Consider the following 22,499-nt stretch of genomic DNA (forward strand, 5'->3'; position numbering starts at 1 on the left):
GTCTTGCGCGTGACGCTCACTGAATTCCCACTGCCGTAACCGTGGACCAGATCTTCTCCTCCCATTGCCTCCTCACGGGTCTCCCTGCACGGAACCTCAGCCTCCAGACCATCCAAGGTAACCCCCTTTCAGTGTGGCTTTTTTTTTTTTTTTTAATGTGGACCATTTTTAAAGTCTTTACTGAATGTGTTACAGTATTGCTTCTGTTTTTTTTTATGTTTTGGCTTCTGGGCCACAAGGCATATGGGATCCCAGCTCCCCAACCAGGGATAGAACCCCCATCCCTTGCATTGGAAGGTGAAGTCTTAACCCCTGGACCATCAGGGAAGTCCCTCGGTGTGGCTCTTAGGTTACTCCCCTTTAAAGGACTCCCAGTGGGTCCCGTTATCTACTGAGTACAGGCCCAGCTCCTTGGTTGGTCACTCCAGATCTTCCCACTCTTTGGCCCTAGTCTTGATTTCCTATCCTGTTTCCCTTACAGCCTTACACACACGCCAGTCCCCAGCCCCACAGAAACGCCTCGTGCCCACTCTGCACTTGGCCATCTCCCACAGATTTGCTCCTGTTATCACCTTAGCCTCACTGTTGGAAGGCTTTGGGGATCTAGATTATGGCTGGTACAGGATAGGCATGTTCACAGCTGGGCAGAAGGGCCCCTGACTTCCTTTTGGAGTGCCTCCCACATTTAGATTTCCCTTTCCAGCTGGGCCCTGTCTCCTAACCTAGGGGTAAGCTCTCCCTCCTCGAATGCTTCTAGTGCTTTGTGGATCTCTTATGGGACTTGCTACATTCTTTGCAGGGTTAGAGTCATCCTGTGTCTGTTTCTAATCTCCCAGGGCTGTAAGGTCTCTGAGGCTGGGTCCAGATCTACCTGAGTCCTGCCCTCTTCACTTTTACCTGATAAGTGCTGGTCAGTGGTACAGTGACGCTCTCTACAAATTCATGCCTCTCGTGAAAAATGGAACTGACTTACCTGGAGGAATTTGGGTGCAAATGAAAACAGGGCTTAGGACTTCCCTAGTGGCACAGTGGTTAATCTGCCTGCCAGTGCGGGGGACACAGGTTCAATCCCTGGTCTGGGAGATCCCATATGCCTTGGAGCAACTAACCCCATGCGCCACAATTACTGAGCCCACATACCGCAACTACTGAAGCCCGAGTGCCTAGAGCCCATGCTCTGCAACAAGAGAAGCCACCGCAGTGAGAAGCCCGCGCACTGCAATGAAGAGTAGCCCCTGTTCTCCGCAACTAGACAAAGCCCATGTGTAGCAATGAAGACCCAACACAGCCAAATTAATTTAATTAAAAAAAGAAAAAAACAGGGCTCTAATAATTATGTGGAAAGTGAGTGCCACTTAAGATCTTCAAAGCAATTTTTAGCAAGTTTTTGAGAGAATGAACACTACATTGTAAAAGTGTTTTCTTCAGACCCGAAGCAGTGTTTGAATGCCTTTTTTTTTTTTTCCCGTGGCCAACCCTCGAGGCTTGTGGGATCTTAGTTCCCCAAGCAGGGATGGAACCCGGGCCCTCAGCAGTGGAAGCACGGAGTCCTAATCACTGGACCACAAGGGGATTCCGTGGGTGTGTGGGTGTGTGTGTGTATACATATGTATATTTTTTTCTTTATTGACTGCATTCTTGTTTAGAAGGTTTAGACAGGTCCTTGGAAGCCAAGGCTGAGCCAGAAACCATACAGTGCTTGTGTGAGGCGTAAGGGGGAGCATGTGTGCAGAGCCCCCCAAGTGCAGGAGATGGGCCACCCGCAGAAAAGCGGCTTAGTCCACTCCCAGTGCGGGACTGGAGCCCTGTCTAACTGGTGCTGCTAGAGACATACCTTACCACATAGATGATTCGTCTAAAGTCACTCCCACCATACTCACAGAAGAGCATTTTCACAGCTTCATCTTTCCACAGTCCCTCATCAGATGTCAGAAGAGCTTTTATTTTTATAGAAATGATGTACCCTATGGAGTGCCAACTCCTTTTGTTCCCTCTGTCTTTGTAACCAAGGCTAGAACGAGGGGACCCATCTAAGTCATGAAATACTTGCTTATGCTGGTGAAGAATTCACGCTGTCCCCTCCTCCATCTCCTGTGAATTAAAACCTAGTGAAGTTGGCAACGATGGCGGGAAGCAGATGGATAAGCATGAATTTTAAATGTATATTCAGACCTTCTGAGAGGATGGGAAGGAAAGTTAATACCTAGACGACGTGGTATGGCTCCACCTGGGAGTTCAAGAGCTGATGCTTGAAGCATACCTACAAATGGTGCTTTCAGCCTCCTTTGTTGGAAAGGAGGGAAGGGAGGGGAGGGGACTTCCCTTTGGAGGGAAGGGAGGGAACTTCTTTTCTTACAGTCTATGCATTTTGCAATTATTAAAGAATTAAACAATTCTGAAATTTTTACTCAAGCTTAAGTTAGGACGAAAAACCACCTTCTGTCCCTTAACTCGTGTTGTACTTACTAATCTGTGTCTAGTGCCTGGCGCAGTAATTTATTCTTTCAACGTATGTGTTGAAGGAATAAATAAATGGACTCTGACACTTAATTATAAGAGCTTTCTGGAAGATGAAATGGATTCTTCAGCAAAATGATTTTTTTCCAGGGGTGAAATGTAAAGACAAAAGAAGCCTGTCTGATCTTTCCAGTCCCCCTCCTGCCTTCACCTTGCCAACCTCCTCTAATACACACATCCCTGGCACCTTTTCTGGTTTTCGTTTAAAAAGTTCTTGAGGAGTGAAGGTGTGTGGCCTTATGTTACTGAAAGAAAAACCCCCGTGTTGGGTAAGGGTTTCATGGCCCCTTTCATAATAAGCATGTTATTAAACCCAGCCAAAATGAGTTTGTTTTGAATTAATCCTGTGTTACCTCACTGATTTGAGGTACAGATTGAGGCTTTGTGTGTCACATAATAGAATTTTGGAAAGGAAGTAAAAAGTTTCAACCAGAAGTCTCTTTCCACTTGGCCTGCTGTCTGATTCCTTTGAAGTTTGGGGGGTTTTCTACAAATTTCGATCCTCAACAAACAGTATATTAACAGCATTTATGAGCAAACCAAATATAATTTATACCCCTTCATTTTGAGCTCGTAATATTTCTGCTCTGGGTATGTAAGAGATAACACAACAGAAGAATCTCAACCAGAGTGAGATGATTTGCAAAGTGATCCGTAGCAGACACTGCAGTGTAGTGGGTGGGCGTTTGAACTTTGCTTCGTACAGACCTGCAGTTTTGATCATTGCACCATCCTTTTGTCCTTGGAAAAGTCACTCAATCCTCCAAGTCTGTGTTTCTTCGTCTGGAAACCGGGAACAGTAACAGTACTTTCCTCAGAGGCTCGTTAATAAGATAATTCGTGGAAGGCTTTCAGAACAGTGCTACGTACAGTGCTTGCACCAGTTGTGATAAAACCAATGCTGTTGGAACAAAAAGACCCCAAAATATAGTGAATTAAAGAAGATGGAACTTTAGTAGTGCATCCAGGCTTGCAAGGCAAGGCAGTCATGCTCCTGGCAGAAATCCAGGCACCCAGGTTTTCTACTATGTTACTCCATCCTCCCCACATTGCAGAGTCCATCTGCATGGTCAAAGCGAGGTCATGGGCACTTCTTTGTCCAAGCTTGAGGGGAGGGGAAAGAGTGTGGAGGTGTCAGTCCCAAACCCAGAAAAGGAACACACCCCTGCACTCACTTTCTGTTAGGGAGAAATAAGTCGCCTGGCCATATCTGGCTGCCCGAGAGGCTAGAAATGTAATTTCTAGCTGGACGGCATGTACCCAGTTACAAGGCATTCACGGTGGAAAGATGGAAGAACAGACTTGGGGGAGCAGGGCTTCATTAATGCAATCATTATTTTTTTTTATTTATTAAAAAATAACATCTCAAGTGAGGATTTCAACATCCTTGCTCCAGGGGAATAGGAATGAAAGAGCTGTTGCAGCACAGAATTTGTGTCTCCCCTAAGAGGTTAGTTGTTTTTGGAGGGAGGGGGTCCTTTAGATGTTAAACCACAAACCCAGGTAAGCCTTGAGGGAGAGTAGGAAGGGTGGGTAGAAAGCTGTAGAAGGGGTGGGAATGTGATAAAGGGAGTGAAGGCTGATTACCTGTGCCCTTCTTGAAAGGCCTGCTCTGTAAATTAAACTTACCCCCTTATCTGACCCGGCAAGGACAAAGGACAGTGGCTTCTAGAGAAACTTTTTCTAGGAGCAAGGAAGTTATTTCAAAGCATAGGAAAGAAGGCAGAGAAGAGAAGACTTGCACCGAGCAGTCTTATTCATCTTGATTTTTCTCTTTCAAAGATATACTTCGTGCTATGTAAAGGAAAAAATTACATAAATATTCACTGAGATTATCTCTGACTTGTGACAGTTGCCGAAGAAAAGACAAAGGTGAAATACACGAGTTCCTGCATTTAAAGGAAAGTACTTCAGGTGAAAAAATGAACTATTAAGTAAGCAACTTTTCTCAACAGAAGAAATGCACATATTCTTAAGGACAGCCACGTTGGGGTAAAAAATCTAGTATTAGAGCAAATGTTGTTAAATGCTTATAAAAATGATCTCCAAGTTATTTCATCCTTGTGCATTTGGCAGTTGCCAAGAAACAACTAGAAGGAATGAAATGATGTCCTGAGTTGCTCCATAATATTTTTAATCTCCTACAATTTTAGACTTGGCAAGTAACTTACACTAGACTCTTTTGTATGCAAGTAGTGCTCATACATGGGCAGGCTTTGGTTTTTGTTTTTATAAGTAACCCTTTGCCTAACTGCTGAAAATAGCTTCAGCTATTTTAAACAGATGGTCCAAAGTTGATAGAAAAGAAAGTAGAAGTGAGACTGTTCCTCGATTTTTATTTTTCCCCCACCAGAAGTAAATAACAGCATATACCCTGAACCAAATGTCATGGAAGTGTTGACCTCTGAGAAAGTAAGTTTCCTAAGGGGTGGGATTCTGTAGACTGACTTGTATGACTTGACTTGTAGAGTCAAATTAGAGTGCTTAAATTCCTAGTTTCTGACTGCTTTTATCAAAGTGATTGCTGCGCTGTTGAAATAGAGCTTTTGTTTTTTAAAGGAAAATTAACTTGTGGTGAAATATATGGAGCCTACAGAAACTTATTTCAGAAAGTCTGAAATCTTAAGGAGGTGATAAGTGGTAATGACATGTTAATATTTTATGTGAGTAGGCCCTTGCCCGAGGCCCAGGAAGAATTCCAATGGATGAAGTTCAGATTCTTACAGATTTCCAGATCAGATTCCTCACTGGTGTTGGGCGAGGATTTAATTAGCTACTTTAGTTTCTGACATTGAAAATAATGAACATTTTGATAATTCAACCAGTTAGTATAAAGGACTTTGAAAAAGAAGGCATTTCTTTAATATGCAGATGCTATTGTTAGCTGTCAGGAAGCAGATTACAATAGTAGTTTTGTCCAACAGACAAAGGAAGGGATATCCAGAGTTTTCCACGTGTGAAATACGTGATTGCTGAAGTCCACTTAGATTTTTGATTTCTATGAATTCCCATTAGCGATAACTGTACCTGGTTCATATCTGTAAGCTCTGTGTCCTTCTGTGTGTTCACAGACCCCCTACAATTCTTTGATTCTGATGTTTGCATTTTCTTTTTTTTTTAAATTGAAGTATAGTTGCTGTACAATATTATATAAGTTACAGGTGTACAATGCAGTGATTCACAAGTTTTAAAAAGTATGCTCCATTTATAGTTATTATAAAATAGTGGCTATATTCCTTGTTTTGTACAATATATCTTTGTAGCTTATTTTTTTTTTCTCCCCCCGCCTCGAGTCCCCCCCCACCCTCCCCGCCCCAGTCCTCTAAGGCATCTTCCATCCTCGAGTTGGACTCCCTTTGTTACACAACAACTTCCCACTGACTATTTTACAGTTGGTAGTATATATATGTCTGTGCTGCTCTCTCACTTCGTCTCAGTTTCCCCTTCACCCCCCGCCCCCTCCCATACCTCGAGTTCTCCAGTCCATTCTCTGTATCTGCGTCCTTGTTCTTGTCACTGAGTTCATCAGTACCATTTTTAGATTCCGTATATGTGAGTTAGCATACAATATTTGTCCTCTTTCTGACTTACTTCACTCTGTATGACAGATTGTAGTTCTATCCACCTCATTACATATAGCTCCATCTCATCCCTTTTTATAGCTGAGTAATATTCCATTGTGTATATATGCCACATCTTCTTTATCCATTCATTTGTTGATGGGCATTTTGGTTGCTTCCATGTCCTGGCTATTGTAAATAGTGCTGCAATAAACATTATGGTACAAGTTTCTTTTGGGATTATGGTTTTCTTTGGGTATATGCCCAGGAGTGGGATTACTGGATCATATGGTAGTTCTATTTGTAGTTTTTTAAGGAACCTCCAAATTGTTTGCCATAGTGGCTGTACCAACTTACATTCCCACCAACAGTGCAGGAGAGTTCCCTTTTCTCCACACCCTCTCCAGCATTTGTTGTTTCCAGATTTTGTGATGATGGCCATTCTGATTGGTGTGAGGTGATACCTCATTGTGGCTTTGACTTGCATTTCTCTGATGATTAGTGATGTTGAGCATCTTTTCCTGTGTTTGTTGGCCATCTGTATGTCTTCTTTGGAGAAATGTCTATTTAGGTCTTCTGCCCATTTGTGGATTGGGTTATTTGCTTTTTTGGTATTAAGCTTCATGAGCTGCTTGTATATTTTGGAGGTTAATCCTTTGTCCGTTGTTTCATAGGCAATTATTTTTTCCCATTCTGAGGGTTGCCTTTTAGTCTTGTAGCTTATTTTATACCCATAGTTTGTACCTCTTAATCCTCTACCCCTATATAGCCCCTCCCCCTTCCCTCTCCCTGCTGGTAACCACTAGTTTGTTCTCTGTATCTGTGAGTCTGCTTCTTTTTGTGGTATATTGACTAGTTCGTTGTATTTTTTAGATTCCACGTATAAGTGATATCATATCGTATTTGTCTTTTCTCTGACTTAACTTCACTTAGCATGATACCATCCAAGTTCATCCATGGTGCTGCAAATGGCAAAATTTCATTTTTTTATGGCTGAGTAGTATCCCATTGTATGTGTATGCCTTCATCATCATCATTCTCATCATTGAAACATCTCTTGGATTCCTGAATACCACATCTTCTTTATCCATTCATCTATTGATGGACACTTAGGTTGCTTCCAAGATGTTTGCATTTTCTTTACTGTTTCAGTGGCAATGCGTTAGTGGTAGCTCTTGGGCATTGATGGACTGTGGATTATGAACTATCTTTCTGTAATCTTTCACTTTTGCTTCTGTCTGAATTTGTCTAAATGAAAAGTAGTGGACTGGCTCATATGAATTAATGAAGCCATAGCCCAAGGGTCAGCAGACTTCAGCCTGTAGATCTATGTCTAAGAAGATTATTTACATTTTTTAAAAATTGTAAAAAAAAAAAAAAAAAAAAAGGAAGAGAAATACGTGTAGCCTGCAATGCCTAAAATATTTGCTATCTGAGCCATTACCAAAAAAGTTTGCTGTCCCCTGTCATAGACAGAAAGTGTAATATTAAGTAGTTAAGGCATAGACTCTGGGGTCAGGGGATACTGGTTCAAATCCTGGCTTTACCACTTGCAGCAAGTTACTTAATTTCTCTGTGACTCGTTTTCTCCTCAATAAATGGGAAATAATTATAGTGCCTACCTCATAGGGTTGTGGTGAGAACTGTGTTAATGTATAAAGCTCTTAGAACAATGACTGGTACTTAGTACTCAATAAATGTCGATGATTATTATTACTGTTGTGGCAGGAATGGTCTTTAGAGATCATCTGAACTAGCCTTTGCTTTCAGCTGGTGAATGAACAAATTATCAAAGACCATTTTCTGTTTTCTGCATCAAGAATGAAGGCCCATTTTCTTTCTAATAGTGCTTGCTTTACTGAAAAAAGACATCAAGACAGACCTATACAAAGATGTAAAAAAAAAATTGCTTGAAAGCATAAAAGGAAGTAATAAAGATACCTGCTCTTTAGGTTCAGGAAAGAACATTAAACATGACACTTCAAAACAAAGCAAATGGACATTCTTTGATGTTACTTGTGACAAGCGTAAGAAGAAATAAAGTAGAAATGAGAGCGATCAGAGAGAGGATACCGGTTAGAGAAAGAAGCGGAAACAAGGACACGAAGGCTGTCAGCAGAAGAGGAGAAAGATTAGATCAAAAGGGAGGCTGTGGTTTCTGCAGGATGTCCAGTGTTAACGTCCTTCCTTCTCTTGGGAGTCCACCTTAATTATTCTGCGTGTCCAATTTAATTGCTCCCATTTGAAGGAAAGCCTGTTGCCTTTTGTTGATTATTTTCCTCTGCGGAAATAAATTTTCAATATCAAGTCAAGGAATGTTTCCTAAACACACATTATATATAAGGTACATTCCCTCAGAGAACCTGTCTCATATATATATATATACACAAAATCATCATATTTTGTATATTTATTTGTGAAGCCAAGTAATTTTATTGCCTTTAGCCATTTGCCTTCATCATCATCGTTCTCATCATTGAAACATCTCTTGGATTTCTGAATACCTTTCTTCCTCTTCTCTAGCACCCCTCGATTCTCCCCCAAGTAGGGGAAGAACGAAATGTTAGTTATTTACAAAACAAAACGTAGAAAATGTTAAAGGAAACACACACAAAAATGAGTGAAATAAAATTCATTCTTTCGTTTTCCTTCTCTTTTACTCGAGTCGTTTATCCTGTTTGTGGATACTGGACCACAGAGACGAGTGGTCTAGGATTGGTATTTGATGATGTCGGGGGACTGAAGTAATGGCCTTGCAGGGAGATTACACAGTAAAGCTGCACATTGATTATTACCTCATCTTATTAGCTGATGGAGACCTTTGAGAAGACGAGATTGCAGAGCTTTCAAGGCTGCAGCTCCCAGGATCTGATCCTGAGAGCTTGCTAATTGTCACTGCCCAGTGGGACTGTGTTAGGAATAGTGGTGGCTTCGTGTACTAAAATACGTTTTATGGGAGTGCTGTAACAATTCCCCCCATCCTTTGGATTGTTCAGGTAAGGTTAGTGCTTTCAAATCTACTTTAGTTTTCCTTCCTAGCAGTTACAGATTTTAAAATCAATCCTGCTCATTTACTTGGTTTTTTTTTTTTTTTTTTTTTCCTCCATTAGAATTTACGTTTGCTGAGGTAGGTGAATTTTTGTTTCTTAAACTACTGATGTTCCTCCAGCAGATAGAATAGTGGCACAGGGAGGTGCTCAATAAATATTTTTGGATAAGTGAATGAATTAATTAAACATAGTTGTTATTTCCACTGAAATATCCTCCCCAGATGCATACAGGTTGTCAGTTGGTGTCATTCTAGATGTTTCTGTGCTAAGAAGAATATTTTAAGAATACTTTAAATTTTGAATGAATTCTGTTTAAACCCATGGACATTTGAGCACATAAAAGGGAAACTGAACATGAAATCCACGTTTTCATGGGTTAGTATTATTGTACCTTAAATAGGCAGCAGTAAGATTGTTAGATACCCACGACCCAGGCAGTTACAAAGCCTTCAGTTGCGGCTAAAAATGTTTGAGAGGGCTTTTAAAATACAGTTGTCCCTTGGTGTCTGAGGGGGAGTGGTTCCAGGACCCCCTCCGATACCACAGCCCACGATACTCAAGTTCGTTCTATAAAATGGCTTAGTGCATGTCCTCCTATAGACTTTAAATCATCTCTAGATTATTTGTGATACCTGATACAATGTAAATGCTGTGTAAATCGTTACTGGCACGGTATATTGAAGTTTTGTTCTTTGGAACTTTCTGGAATTTCTTTTTCCAAATATTTTGATCCAAGATTGGTTGAAACTGTAGGTGCACAGCCTGCAGATACGGAAGGCAGACTGTTGTTGCCTTTCTCCTAAGAATAGTGTAATAAATACCAACTTTTAAAACACTGTTCTTTCAAATAGCAGTAGGTTATGAGACATTATTAACCACTATACCCTGCTGCTTTTATTTTTATTTTTTAATTTATTTATTTTTAATAATTTTTTCTCTAGCTGATTTACAGTGTTGTGCTAGTTTCAGGTATTACAGCAAAGTGATTCAGTTATACATACATATGTGTGTATATATATCCTTTTTCAAATTCTTTTCCATTATAGGTTATTATAAGATATTGAATATAGTTGCCTGCGCTATACAGTAGGTCCCTTTTTATTTTATGTATAGTAGTGTGAATCTGTTAATCCCAAAGTCCCAATCCTTCCCTCCTCCTTGGCAACCACAAGTCTGTTCTCAATGTTTGTGAGTCTGTTTCTGTTTTGTATATAAGTTCATGTGTATCATATTTTAGATTCCACATATAAGTGGTATCCTGTGGTATTTGTGATATTTGTCTTTCTCTCTCTAACTTACTTGTGTGTGGTAATTTCTAGGTCCACCCATATTGCTGCAAATAGCATTATTTCATTCTTTTTTATGGCTGAGTAGTATTCCATTGTGTGTGTGTGTGTGTGTGTGTGTGTGTGTGTATCAATATATACCACATCTTCTTTATCCATTCATCTGTCAGTGGATATTTAGGTTGCTTCCATGTATTGGATATTGTAAAGAGTGCTGCTATGAACATTGGGATGCATATATCTTTTTTGCTGCCATCTTTTAAAGCCTGACTTCCTTATACCTTTTCTTAGAGTTTGGATGTAACAAAATGAGGAGTAAAGCAAGAAGGAAGGAGGCATGGCCTGTAGGGCTTGGTGGACCCACCCTGGGAAAATTAGGCAGGAAGTCACAGGGGAAAGCTTGATGAAGCAGAAAGACAGGGCAGGGGAGGACTCCAGCAGAGTGGAACTAGGAAAGGAGAGGATTGATAAAATGGGAATTACAGTGGGAGGTTTGGGAAAAGTTGACCATCTGATAAAGGCAATTGGTGAGGTAGAAAACAGAGACTCCATCAAACTGTGACCCAAGGAGCATTCTCCGTTGTGTGGCCTGGCAATAGTGACACTGACCCTGGAGGAGCAGAGAAGCCAATGCAATTCTAGCCCCAAGGGGCCATAGGAAACAACACATCCATGATCATGAGAGTGTAAATGCCCTTTATTGATTTAAATCTAGTCTAAGATTTATTAAGCTCTTAGACTCAACCTTTAGAGTAAAAAAAAAGAAAAGAAAAGAAAATTGAGGTGGTTATAGAACAGAATGTGTTATCAGCCTTGAGAGTGTCAGAGTATGTGTACGGCAGATGAAAAGTAGGCAGTGGAAGGGTGTGAGGGAAGATGGAGGAGAGGATGAAAACTAATTGTTCCAAGAAAGTTACACTCCATGCCTGATAAACTATAATAGCAGCTTAGTATGTGGCTCAAATTCTCTCTGATTGAGGGACTGGAACTGGGGGTATCACTTTGGGAGGAAGGAAGGAAGAGGCAGTAGGGGAAAGTGAGCTGTCTGTCAAGGCTGGACCTCAATAGATAATGTCTAAAAATGACAAGTCATATAGAAGCATAGTATTTGGAAATAGGGTGTATCCTTTATTGTCCTGTTAAGAGACTCAGGTAAGGTGGTTCAAATGTAGACTTTAATGAAGGGATTATTTATAGTGCTGTGGGTTGGGCTCAGATGAGGGTCCTTAAACCCTTAGGGCTGGAGGGACAGGGGAGGAAATAATAAAACGCTAATTTTAAAAACTGTGCATACAAGACCAGTGAGCTCTGAAACAGTTAAGAGCAACCACCCAGTGACACTGTGCTCAGGAATTAGGTAAAGCCAGGAGAGAGGAGGATAAATACACTCACCTCATCCCCAAACAGAGAAGGGCAGAGAATGGGTGGGGGTGAGGGGGTTAAACTAAGAATAACCAGCCTAGCGTAACCACCAAGAGAAGCCAAAACTAGGACATGCTTCTCTTTATAATCCAACTGGGGGTGAGGATGCCTGCAGTGGGGATTATTGTGTTGCCTGATCAGCTCTTCTGTACAATTTGATGTTTTAACCTCCTGCAGGTATGAATTTAGTAGAACATTTTAATATACATACTTTTATTCGGCACCTATTATTTCATCTAACGTGCTAGGAGCTTGGTGGACAGGGGCGACTCAGTCTGTCCTTAAGTTGCTTACCGTCGCCTTGGAGAAGGAAAATGCTAAATAAACCAGCAAACAAAATAATAAATATGATCACGAGTTGTGATTAATGCTATAAGTTTAATTTCAGAGCACTCAAAAAGTTAGTGCTACTTGTATAAACTTGTCTTCAATAATGATACTGCACTAATTTTTAAAATATTATTTGGAAGTGGGAACAGTTCTTTTCTTGAGTAGCTTGTTTTGCTCTAACCATAATACACGACACGCTGCAAATCAGATATACAAACAGAACAGCTGCCTCTCTGTTGTTTTGTTCCCTTGTTACTCATTTTAATGAGTAATTTGAACTGACGCCAAAACATTAAATTAGATATATAAGCATGCTTTAAGAATTATAATGTTAGTATATTTAAAACTTACCAGTGATATCATTGTCTAAATATAGTAAGTTTTAAGAAAGTCAATTATTTTAGCTGCTTTGCCCTCTATAAATATTGTAATTTGGTAGTAAAACAGACGGCAGATCAAAATTAACCCCAGGATTCATAATATACAAGTCTAGAGAGTTAGGAAGATTCCCCCCACCTTCTTTCTTCCTGACATAGGAACCTTGATGATTGGAGTAATCTTTTGGAGGTCGTGGGTGGAAATTTGCCTTTACTTGCCTTTCTGGTAGATATCTGAGCATGAAAAGAGAAATTGGGAAAAGCATTACCAGCCCAGGAGTTTTCTTCTGTCTTCTTGATACTTCCTGTTGCTGAGGGTTTGTCCAAAGGGAAAAGATAAATGAACAGAGGAAGATGGATGTCAGCTGTCTCCTCATCCCTCTCGCCTTTCATAGCATTCACAACAGTCTGAGAACAGAAAACATTCGAGTCTTGTGTTCCTATATCCTGAGCATTTGCTTATAAAGTAAACCTTGACTATTTCATCTCCCCTGATTTAGGCCCCTCTGTTTCCTCTATGAAAAAGCTGGTGAGGGTGTTTTAAGCTGATAACTGTGTTAGGTGTAAGGTGTAGTCATAAATCACTGGAAACGAACTGTTTTTAGAACCTGCCAGAATTATCACACTAATGCACTTCTGCAAAGGGTGTTAAACATGGTAATTAAGGAAACTGTTTTAGTGCCTTTATTCATCTCTGAATGCTTTTTATATGGAGTCTCTCGTTTGCTTTTTTTTTTTTTTTTAATACAGTTCTGGGAAACAAAAGTGTTACCAATGCAGGAGTCTTAAATGTTCAAGTACTTACATCTGGTAGAAAATCTAGTATCACCTCTGAGATCATTTTGTTTAAAATAATCGTGAGTTATTAGGCATTCTGGTTGCTCCAGAAGTTGAGAAATAGAACCACTGGATCACCGAAGCCCAGAAACTCTTTTAAGACTCGCATCTCCCTTCAGGGATGATTTTCTGATGTTTTGTTCAGTGAGTGTAGTTTGTGTAACCCTGGCTGGCTGGCTGGCTGGCTGGCTCGCAAATGTGTGTCACCAGTCACAAGGTGGGGTAGGGGCTCACGTGACTGGTTGTTTACGTAAGTCAGTAGCAATGTCTGTCATCTTCATATTTAAAGAACTGTACATGTTAGTGCGAAACTCCAGTACAAAACGGGCAGCCGGTTTGGAGGAGAGTTGGCTATGGCTGATGAGATCATAGACAAAACCCACGCCCCTTTCCAGACAGAACGATCCCCATGGAGATAAGCCTGCTTTCCGGGAGGAGTCACTCAGCCACGCCTATCATCACTGTTCAGCGTCTCCGTTTCACTTTACCTGTCCCTTGATTTGAAGTACCGTGAAAATGAATCCATAGCTTTCCAGACTCGTCTATGGAAATGATTTTGTTTCAGCCACTCATGAAAGACACCTGAAAACCAGAAATTAAAGCGGGCTGACCACATGAACATATAAACTAGCAGTTAGTAAATTGTCTTCTTAAATATCCAGAAACCCATATACATCTAGATGTAAATCTAGGGATGCCAACTTTCCCTTTAAAGGTAATGATCAAAAGTCCAAAGATGTACAAGGAAATAGTGAACCTACCAAGTTGATGCAAGAGTTCTGTCTTTGGGGCAAAAGTGTTGAACAGGAATTTGTAAGTTAACTTTCTGCCCTTGAGTAACTGATTTGTAGAAGTCCAAAGTAATCTCTTTGTGCGTTGTGCTTTGTTTTGTTCGGTTCTGTTCTGTAGTGCCTGCCTTTCTTGTTTTCTCCGCTCATAAGGACTCCACTAGGGGGCAGACGACCGAATGGAGAAGAAAGGAAACCTATTCAGTGCATTGCATTCACTGTAATTTTATGCCCTGTGTTTGCTGCTCCTTCTGGATACCTTGGGGGAAGGTTTTTCTATTTAGTGTATGTCATATAATAGCATCTATGTTATGCTTATACCTATATTTAAAGTGTAAATGTTTATTCAGGCTTAATGTTAATTTTTCAATTAACTCATTGTCACAGTGTATTTCTTCTGCTTTTCTAGCATGTTTCCACCCATCACACCTCAAACCACTTAATTATTATTTATGGACGACTGTAATGATGGTCCCTGTAAGGTTCACCTCGTCCATGAAGATTCTTGTTCATTCATTCACTCAGTCATCACTCACGGGGTCCCTACTTTTGCCAGGCATTGTGTGTGTTAGGTTTTGAGACTAGAGCAGTGAAGAGAGAGCTCCCAGGAGCCTGCATGTAAACAGATGGTTATGTATGGTTGCCCTCTAAGCCATTTGGTGAAAGGACTAAGCTGAGAGGAAGCAGAAGGGATTCTTTTTTATTTCCTTTAAATTCTTTTTTCTTTTATAACTTTTATTTTTTATACAATTTTAAAAGGTTATACTTCATTTACAGTTATTACAAACTCTTGGCTATATCCCCCATATGATACAGTACATCCTTGTAGCCTGTCTTACAGCCAACAGTTTGTACCTCCCGCCCTCCCCACTCCTATATTGCCCCCCTACCCCCAAGGAATTCTTGATGACTACAGTGCTGGATAGTTTTATTTCTGATTATTCTTTTCCAACTGCTCCTAAAGATTAGAAAGCCATGTGGGGTTGGTGTGGGGACTTCCGTGGCACATCTAGGAGGCTAGCTAAAATCTTGTGTTTTTTATTCTTGCTTTGTCTTTTCTCCACCAAGAATTAGATCTAGTTACCCAAAACTCATTTACCTCAGCCAGCCTAGGGTTACATAATCTTCATCTTTAAATGAAAATCTCGTTACTTTGCCTTTTCATGGTCAATTATTCAACAAAATACAGAGCAGTAGTTTTGTTTTTATTTCTGTTTTAAAGCTAGTCAAATTCTAACTAGAGATAATTTGTTTCTCCTCAACTTCTCTATTTTTGGACCAAACTGTCCTTTGTTCATTGTAGATAATCTATAACTAGATTGCCTAATCTTTTAATTTTTAAGGTATAAACACTTAAATGGCCAAGAAGTCGAGATGTTTATTCTGAGAATGTCTTCAGGTTACAATGCCTAACGTGAGTTGAAGTATTAAAAGATATTATTCTGGAATAAATTCTTTATTTGTTAGGTTTAATAAATAGTTCTGTACCGTATGAGATTGCCATTATTGGTAAACAAGGTGATAACATTTCTTTGGAGAAGATAATATACGTTTGTTTTCATCATTATTTGCTTAGAGCATCAACTACATACTGTAGCAAACTGGACAAGGCCCAGCAGGACATCATTTGGGTTATAATTAAATATCTTAATTGCTAGAGTGTATCCGGGATGCTGTGCTAAGAAAATCCATGGTAAATAAATGTCTTGTGTTTTTATAGTCGTTTAACGTGTTTTCTTTACTGAGTTTCAGAAAGCATGTCAGTGAGCGCTTCACCTTTATTTCCATAATTCTAGCATGATAAGCAAGACCTGGAAAAATTAATGAATATTAGTGAAATATTAATGAATTAAAATTTTAAACCCAAGAATTTTACGCTCCTGAAAGTTGGAAGCGTGACTCAGGAAACCAAAAACATGTTCGTCTTTATTTAAAAAGTTACCTACTTAGAAAGTATATATGTAAATTAGTGAAAATTAGATGAAAATACAGAAAAATATGTTTTTTGATGGTAGTAGGATTATATATAATTTCTCCTAATTTTTCAGTTGAATTTGTTATTGCTTGTAGCTTATTAAAAATAAACTTGTTAAGAAAATGCCCATATGACTGACAATTTTATTTTGGAAAATACTTTGCTTGGATGTTTCATAACCTCCAGAAATATAGATTCCACCATAGTGTTTTAAGAGGCACAGACATTTGAAGTTTTTAACATACTATATAGGGCTAAGTCTGTTGCTATAGGTTTTCCTTTCTCTTATTTTTTTAATAGCTGCTAAATTTTAACGATTTAGTGGAATTAAATGCCGATGATAAAATCTAAACAAATTCTAACCAGAAATTCATATCAAAAAACAATGTTACATAATTTAAAGAGACCAAATACACATTTCTTTCCTAAGCTAATAAAATACTCCTTTGAATCTTTTATAGTCTTAGAACATCCTCCCTCTCAGCAGTCCCAGTTGATATGAGAATGTTGGTTTTAGTTGGAAATTTTCCCCTGTGTTTGATTTAGAATGATTTCACTTTTCAGGAACAGGACAAGAATTAGAATTGTTGCCTTTGGGAATTCCCTGGCGGTCCAGTGGTTAGGAGTCTGCACTTTCACTGCCAAGGCTTCAGGTTCGATCCCTGGTCAGGGAACTAATATCCCACAAGCTGTGTGGCACAGCCAAAAAAAAAAAAGAATTGTTGCCTTCAGCATGCCCGCACCCATGGACCAAGTGGGATGCAGGGACTCGTACGCATATGTACAGGTTCTACCCGACTTCCTATCTACATGCATCTACTGCAGTGGTACCTATAGTCTCAGGAAGGGGGTAGGGACTGGAATGGAGAGTGAACATATTGAGTGGGAAAATACAGGCAAAATAACCCTTTTCAGAATTTCATGATGGTCTGATCCCACCACAAGGAGTTGGGGGTTTGTGGTCTTCTGAAGCCCTCTAATTAAACGGGGGAAAAGATGCCATCTTTTCCTGCTCTTCCTCTCCCTTCCAGATCCACCCCACCTTCTCTCTAGTTAAATACCACCAATTATATATTTAAAGTAAAATACTGAAATGTGAACTTCTGTGGTGAAGTGTGGGACGTCCCAGTGACATCTCTGAAAACCCAAAGCCAATCCCTGTGCTCCAAACTCAAGGTTTATATTTAGAAAATAGTGTGGATCCTGTATTTTCAAAATGCTGTAAACATGTTTGTGGGGCTATTTTTAGCTTTTACAGACTTTAGTGAACTTCCAAGTTGGCAAGTCAGACTGTCAGTTGTCGTCTGTTATCTCAGATGCCAGCACTTTGTGAATGACTGATTGTCTCACAGGGTTTCTAAACATACTGAAAGTAGATAAGCATATAAGTTGTGTCAACAGCATCTGGTATATCTATATACGTTATTACTATACATACAGTCCTTTTTTTTTTTCTTTCCAGCTTTTGTGAACTGTATAACTTGGGTAACAGCTTTGCATGAAGTTCAGGATGAATTGGGTCCTGCCAAATGGCACTGGCAGAAATAGCTAGTCCTTTTCTCTTTCTTCCAGCCCTTCTCTCCTAGTCCTCAAGCATTAGATCATGCATTCACAAATCCTTCTAGTTGCTGTTATTTTCAATCCATTGTATCTACTTCCTGCTGGTCAAAGGTTAGGAGGCTTGGGTGGTATGGGGGAGATGGAAAGTTGACAGGAAAATGAAAGCTGGGCTCATTTTAGGGCCAACATGTGGTAGAACCGCAAGATAGCACTGATTTGTTATCAACAAAGAGAGGTAAATGATCAACAGCTTTTCTTGTACAATGAGATCATTACTGGATGTTACATGAATGAGCAAGTGTTTTCCCCCAAAGAATCACATCTTACCAAAGGGTGACACTCCCCTCTGTCGTGAGGGGTCAGAGGGCGGGGGGAGAGCATCATTACCAGCACTTGGGCTGAGTCTTCCACGTTCAAAGGTCCTCTTGATTTCATTACCTGTGGAGTAGTTTTTGTGTCATGTTCAGCTTTGTGCTTAATTCTCCTCTTTGGGTGAGGTTATTCTTCCTTGCATCTTTTAATGTATTCTATAGCCAGTGACTCCAGAATGCGTAATTTCTCTCTTTGAAAGTATGTCTTTCTAAGGAAGGCTTTCAGTGCCACTTATCTTTTGTTCTGGAAGCTTTAGACTGAGTTTTATGTTTAGAAGGAAACTATACTAAGCGTTATTTTGGCTTATTACATATCAATGTAATTATGGAAATTTGAATTTTGTTTTGTAACACTTTAGTGCTTCTCTCCTTCTTAATGTGAAAGTGTTGTTTTTGAACTGTCATCCAAATATCAGTGTTTTCACTTTACTGTGAATGGTGGATGTTCAATAGAAAACTTAGAGGAGAAAATGAGAATGTTTTTGTATGTTTTGCCAGAAACTCAAAATGCTAGCTCTATTCCAGAATTATTGTGAATTGGATAGCTGAACAAGAAATAGAGTTTAGAAATTTGTTGAGTTTATGGAAGATGAACTTTTTTTTTAAATTTCAAATTGTTATTGGTGTGATATCTTTTTAAAAGTCACTATTTAAGCAAGCATGTTCTTTTCCAAAAAATAATAGTAACAGAAACAACACAGGGGGCATGCATTTGTGGGGCAGAGTAAGTCTGTGGAACACAGTAAAATCAGGAAACAGATTCACATAAATGTTAGCATCTCAGGCATAATAGCCTGCAGTAACACTGCACAATTTAAACATTCGTTGCGGGTTATTTAGAGCTGCAGCCTCTTTAGCAGTTGGTATTGGCTCTCCCTCAGGTCAAAGAAATGGACTTTAAAACAGCACTGTCCAATGATAGCTACTAGACACATGTGGCTAAATGAAATGAACAAGAAAATCAGTTCCTCAGTTGCACCAGACACTTTTCAAGGTCTGTGTAGCCACATGTGGCTAGTGGCTGCTGTGCTGGTCACGTAGCCATTTGCATATACTGCAGAAAGTTCTCTTGGACAGCACTGCTCTAAAACTTCAATTAGAATTTGTATCTGTACTGGGAAATTTTGTGACTTTAAGATGTGATATCAATTTCCTATCACTTAAACAACAAAAGTTAAGTTCTTTTATCTTCTTCACTTAAACATATGCATTGACACTATACTTCAGTAGTACATTGCATTTTGCCTTTATTGTCCCTAATAACATTGCATTCTACTCTCAGAGACTGGGATGTCATTACACACATACACACACACACACACACACACACACACCCAACAAGGTTGAATATATATATATATAGAGAGAGAATAATTGTATATATAAATATACTAACATAAATGTCTTATAACCAAAATATGTAGACTTTCCAAAATACTGTAGGCACTGTCTGAAGTTGTAGTTTCTGAATTTTAGCACATTGGCATGGTTTCATACGGTTTCATATTAATATTTATTGATTAAGTTAGTTTCACTTTTTATTGGCTGAACCTTGTGGAGGAGGAGATTTGATAGGATTTATGGCTGAATGCTTACAGTGATAAGAAGGCCCACTTTGGTATATCATCCATTTACATGAAGCCTAAGTCAGTAAAGAACAGAGTCAGCATCTTCAGGGTCACCAGGAGACGTCGATTCGTTCGTTCATTTGTTCAGGTAACAGTTATCACACATGCCTTTTAAGGCGCCAAGTCCTTGCCTGCTATGCTCTATGCTAAGCACTTAGATTGAAGAGGAATGAGACAAGATCTTGGGAAGGAAAGCAGCTGTACAAAGGACTGCTTGACATTCAAGAAAAGAGTACTCAATCAGAAGGTTGCACCGGTGCTTTAGATACCCCGGAGTAGTCAGCTTTACCTGGCGCAGGTGACAGAGAGCCAGAGAAGGTAGAAAGGAAGGTGTTGCCAGTTTTCCTTCACATCAGATTACAGTTACTCCAAATGGAAAAGATTAGTTCCTTGCCAAGCTCTCTTGGAAATTTTTCAAACCATGGGAGAGGAGAATCTTAAAGATGCCATTCAAAGGCATCATTTTAATGACTGTGTCAGACTCCTTCATGGAGATGTGTCTTAATATTATTTGCTCAGTTTCCTGCTGTCGCCAACCTTCCTGATTTGCTCAGGATTGAGGGGTTTCCTAGGACATGGCACTTCAACTTCTAAAACAGGGACGGTCCTGGAAAAACTGGGGTGGTTGGTCACCCTATTGTTGAATATTTAGGTTGTTTCGAGTATTTACTCATATAAACAACACTGTGTTGGGTGTTTTGATGCCTATATATTTAGCTGCATTTTGCATTGTTTCCTTAGGTGAGATTCCCAGAGTTGAAATGAACGGCTCATTGACTCTGAGTGTGATGTTTGGAGCTCACAGCCCTTTATTGTACTTTTTGCTGTTTGCAGATAGATTGGTGGGAGACTGCCTGGACCCTTGTGCTACCTCTGCCTCCACAGGTTCTTAGGGAAATACACAAAAGCCACAGCCAGGTACATACTTGCTCTGGCACTCGCTACGGCTCACGTTCTAAATCTCTAGCTAGCCAGATTGCATATGACTACAACTACCTTTCACCTAGACCAGAGGCAGGCTGGAGGCTGATTCTAGAAGTTCAGGTGAACTCCCTGACCCCACTTTCCTATGACACACCCTGATGTGAGCTCACTGACTCTCAGTGTACATGGTAGCAGGAAAAGGGTGCGATCAGATGAAACCCAAGGCAGGTAGTCTTTCTTCCCAACACAGGTCCAGTGATACAATCACTCCAGATCTTCATCCATAGCCACATAGGATGTTGCAGGCTTATCTTGAATCCACTGCTAACCGGGCTCGTCCCTCTCTTCAGCCTCCTCCCGGTCAGGATAAGGAAGCCTTGAAAACCCCCAGAGTTAGTGTGGAAATATGATGAGAGATGAACTAGTATTCACAAGTCAGAATATATTCAATCTGCCCCACGATGCTGTATGGAGAGTTAATGCTGTGAGGTGACCTACCTTCCTGTAGAACTTTAGTAACTAATATGCCTGGTTGGGGTCCAAGGTCTCATATCACACTGTTCTTTGTAGTAAGAAGTATGAAGGGTAGTCTTATTTTGAGCACTCTTAACATGTGCCTCAGAGGTCCTACGAATCCCTGAAACTGTACAATATTATTTATGTGCCTTTTTCTAAGAAAAGTTCCATTGCTTTTATTAGATTCTCAAAGTGGTCTGTGACCCCCAAAGATATAAAAACTAGTTTGTGTATATTAAATACTAGGGCATTTTCATCATTGCTTTTTTGCTTGTTTGTTTGTTTGGTGCAGGATTTACACCAGAGCTTTGAGGTAGGCATCAATTTAGCAGGGATTTCAGCAAGTAACTGATGTGCACTGTCCATTAATAATTTAAAACTCCCTGATTTTTTTTTTCCAGCTACTGTAGTCTTTATTTGAGTTAAATTTGATTTTTGTTGTTGTTGTTGTTAGTTTTGCTATTATGAAATTGATTTAGGTCTAGCTAATTTGTTTTTGTTCAGGCAGCGTATGTAAACTCCTATTTAAAAGGTTTGTAGCACAGTTGTGAGCCTATATCTAGGCATTGTTCTGTATTATTTTTGGTGTATTCTTTTGTTTATATTACTAAGCTAAAGTTAGCACAGATAACACTAGGCTAGAAAATGGTGACAATAGTTTGAAAACAGGAAATTTTAGGCTTGTGTGTGTTTGGAACAGATGATCGTAATGACAGAGCCAGTGGAGTGGAAACTTCCATCGAGCCTGTTTTTTCCTTATTTTGCTCTATGAGAAAAGATGGTGCTTCCTGGAAAACAACTCAAGTATTTGAAAGCAAATGGTTTTCTTTTGTCCCTGCTTCATGGTTAATTTGTTTTTCTTTATCTTATTTACCCTGGTTGTATTATTATTATGGAAACAATATTTTTAATAGGTAAAGTAATTCCCAAAGTGCTTATTTTAGATATTTAAATATCTAAGTATATTACCATTTACTGACATGGTTTTTAAAATAAAGATTGCAAGAATATTATAACCACCAGACTTTGGAGGAAGAAATTTGTTTCTCTATTTTATGTGCTCCCAACTTTACCTTTTTTTTTTTAACCCTCTAAATTCCAGTCCTGAAAACAAAGTAGTTGTACTTTGTCTAAGCTATTTCCTGACCAAGAATCCCTCCAGATGTATCCTGGAATTCTATATTTAAAAGAAAGTCTAAATTTATTCACTAATTGCAGAATAAGAAGAAGAGTATGCATTTCCATACATGCATAAACTTTGTTTTGTGTACATCATTCCTAAATTTTAAAATATTAATAGACTTTCTTTTTTAGAGCATTTTGAGGCATAAGCTTTTAAAATGTGTGATATTTTAAAA

At 39.5% G+C, this 22,499-nt stretch overlaps 1 protein-coding gene across 16 annotated transcripts in view; it reads left to right on the forward strand.

Moving 5' to 3' along the window:
- GAB1 (GRB2 associated binding protein 1) overlaps window positions 1–22,499 on the forward strand; it is a 122,037-nt gene that overhangs the window by 53,252 nt on the left and 46,286 nt on the right. The window contains exon 1 of one of the 16 annotated variants that reach the window (XM_057725794.1): window positions 4,432–4,451. The exons of the other annotated variants lie outside the window; for them this stretch is intronic. The gene's annotated coding sequence lies outside the window, so the exon portion shown is untranslated. Of the gene's footprint in view, window positions 1–4,431; window positions 4,452–22,499 lie in introns of those variants that run through there. 16 annotated transcript variants of the gene reach the window in all.

This window comes from Hippopotamus amphibius, chromosome 3 (assembly GCF_030028045.1).
Source record: "Hippopotamus amphibius kiboko isolate mHipAmp2 chromosome 3, mHipAmp2.hap2, whole genome shotgun sequence".
NCBI lineage: Eukaryota > Metazoa > Chordata > Mammalia > Artiodactyla > Hippopotamidae > Hippopotamus > Hippopotamus amphibius.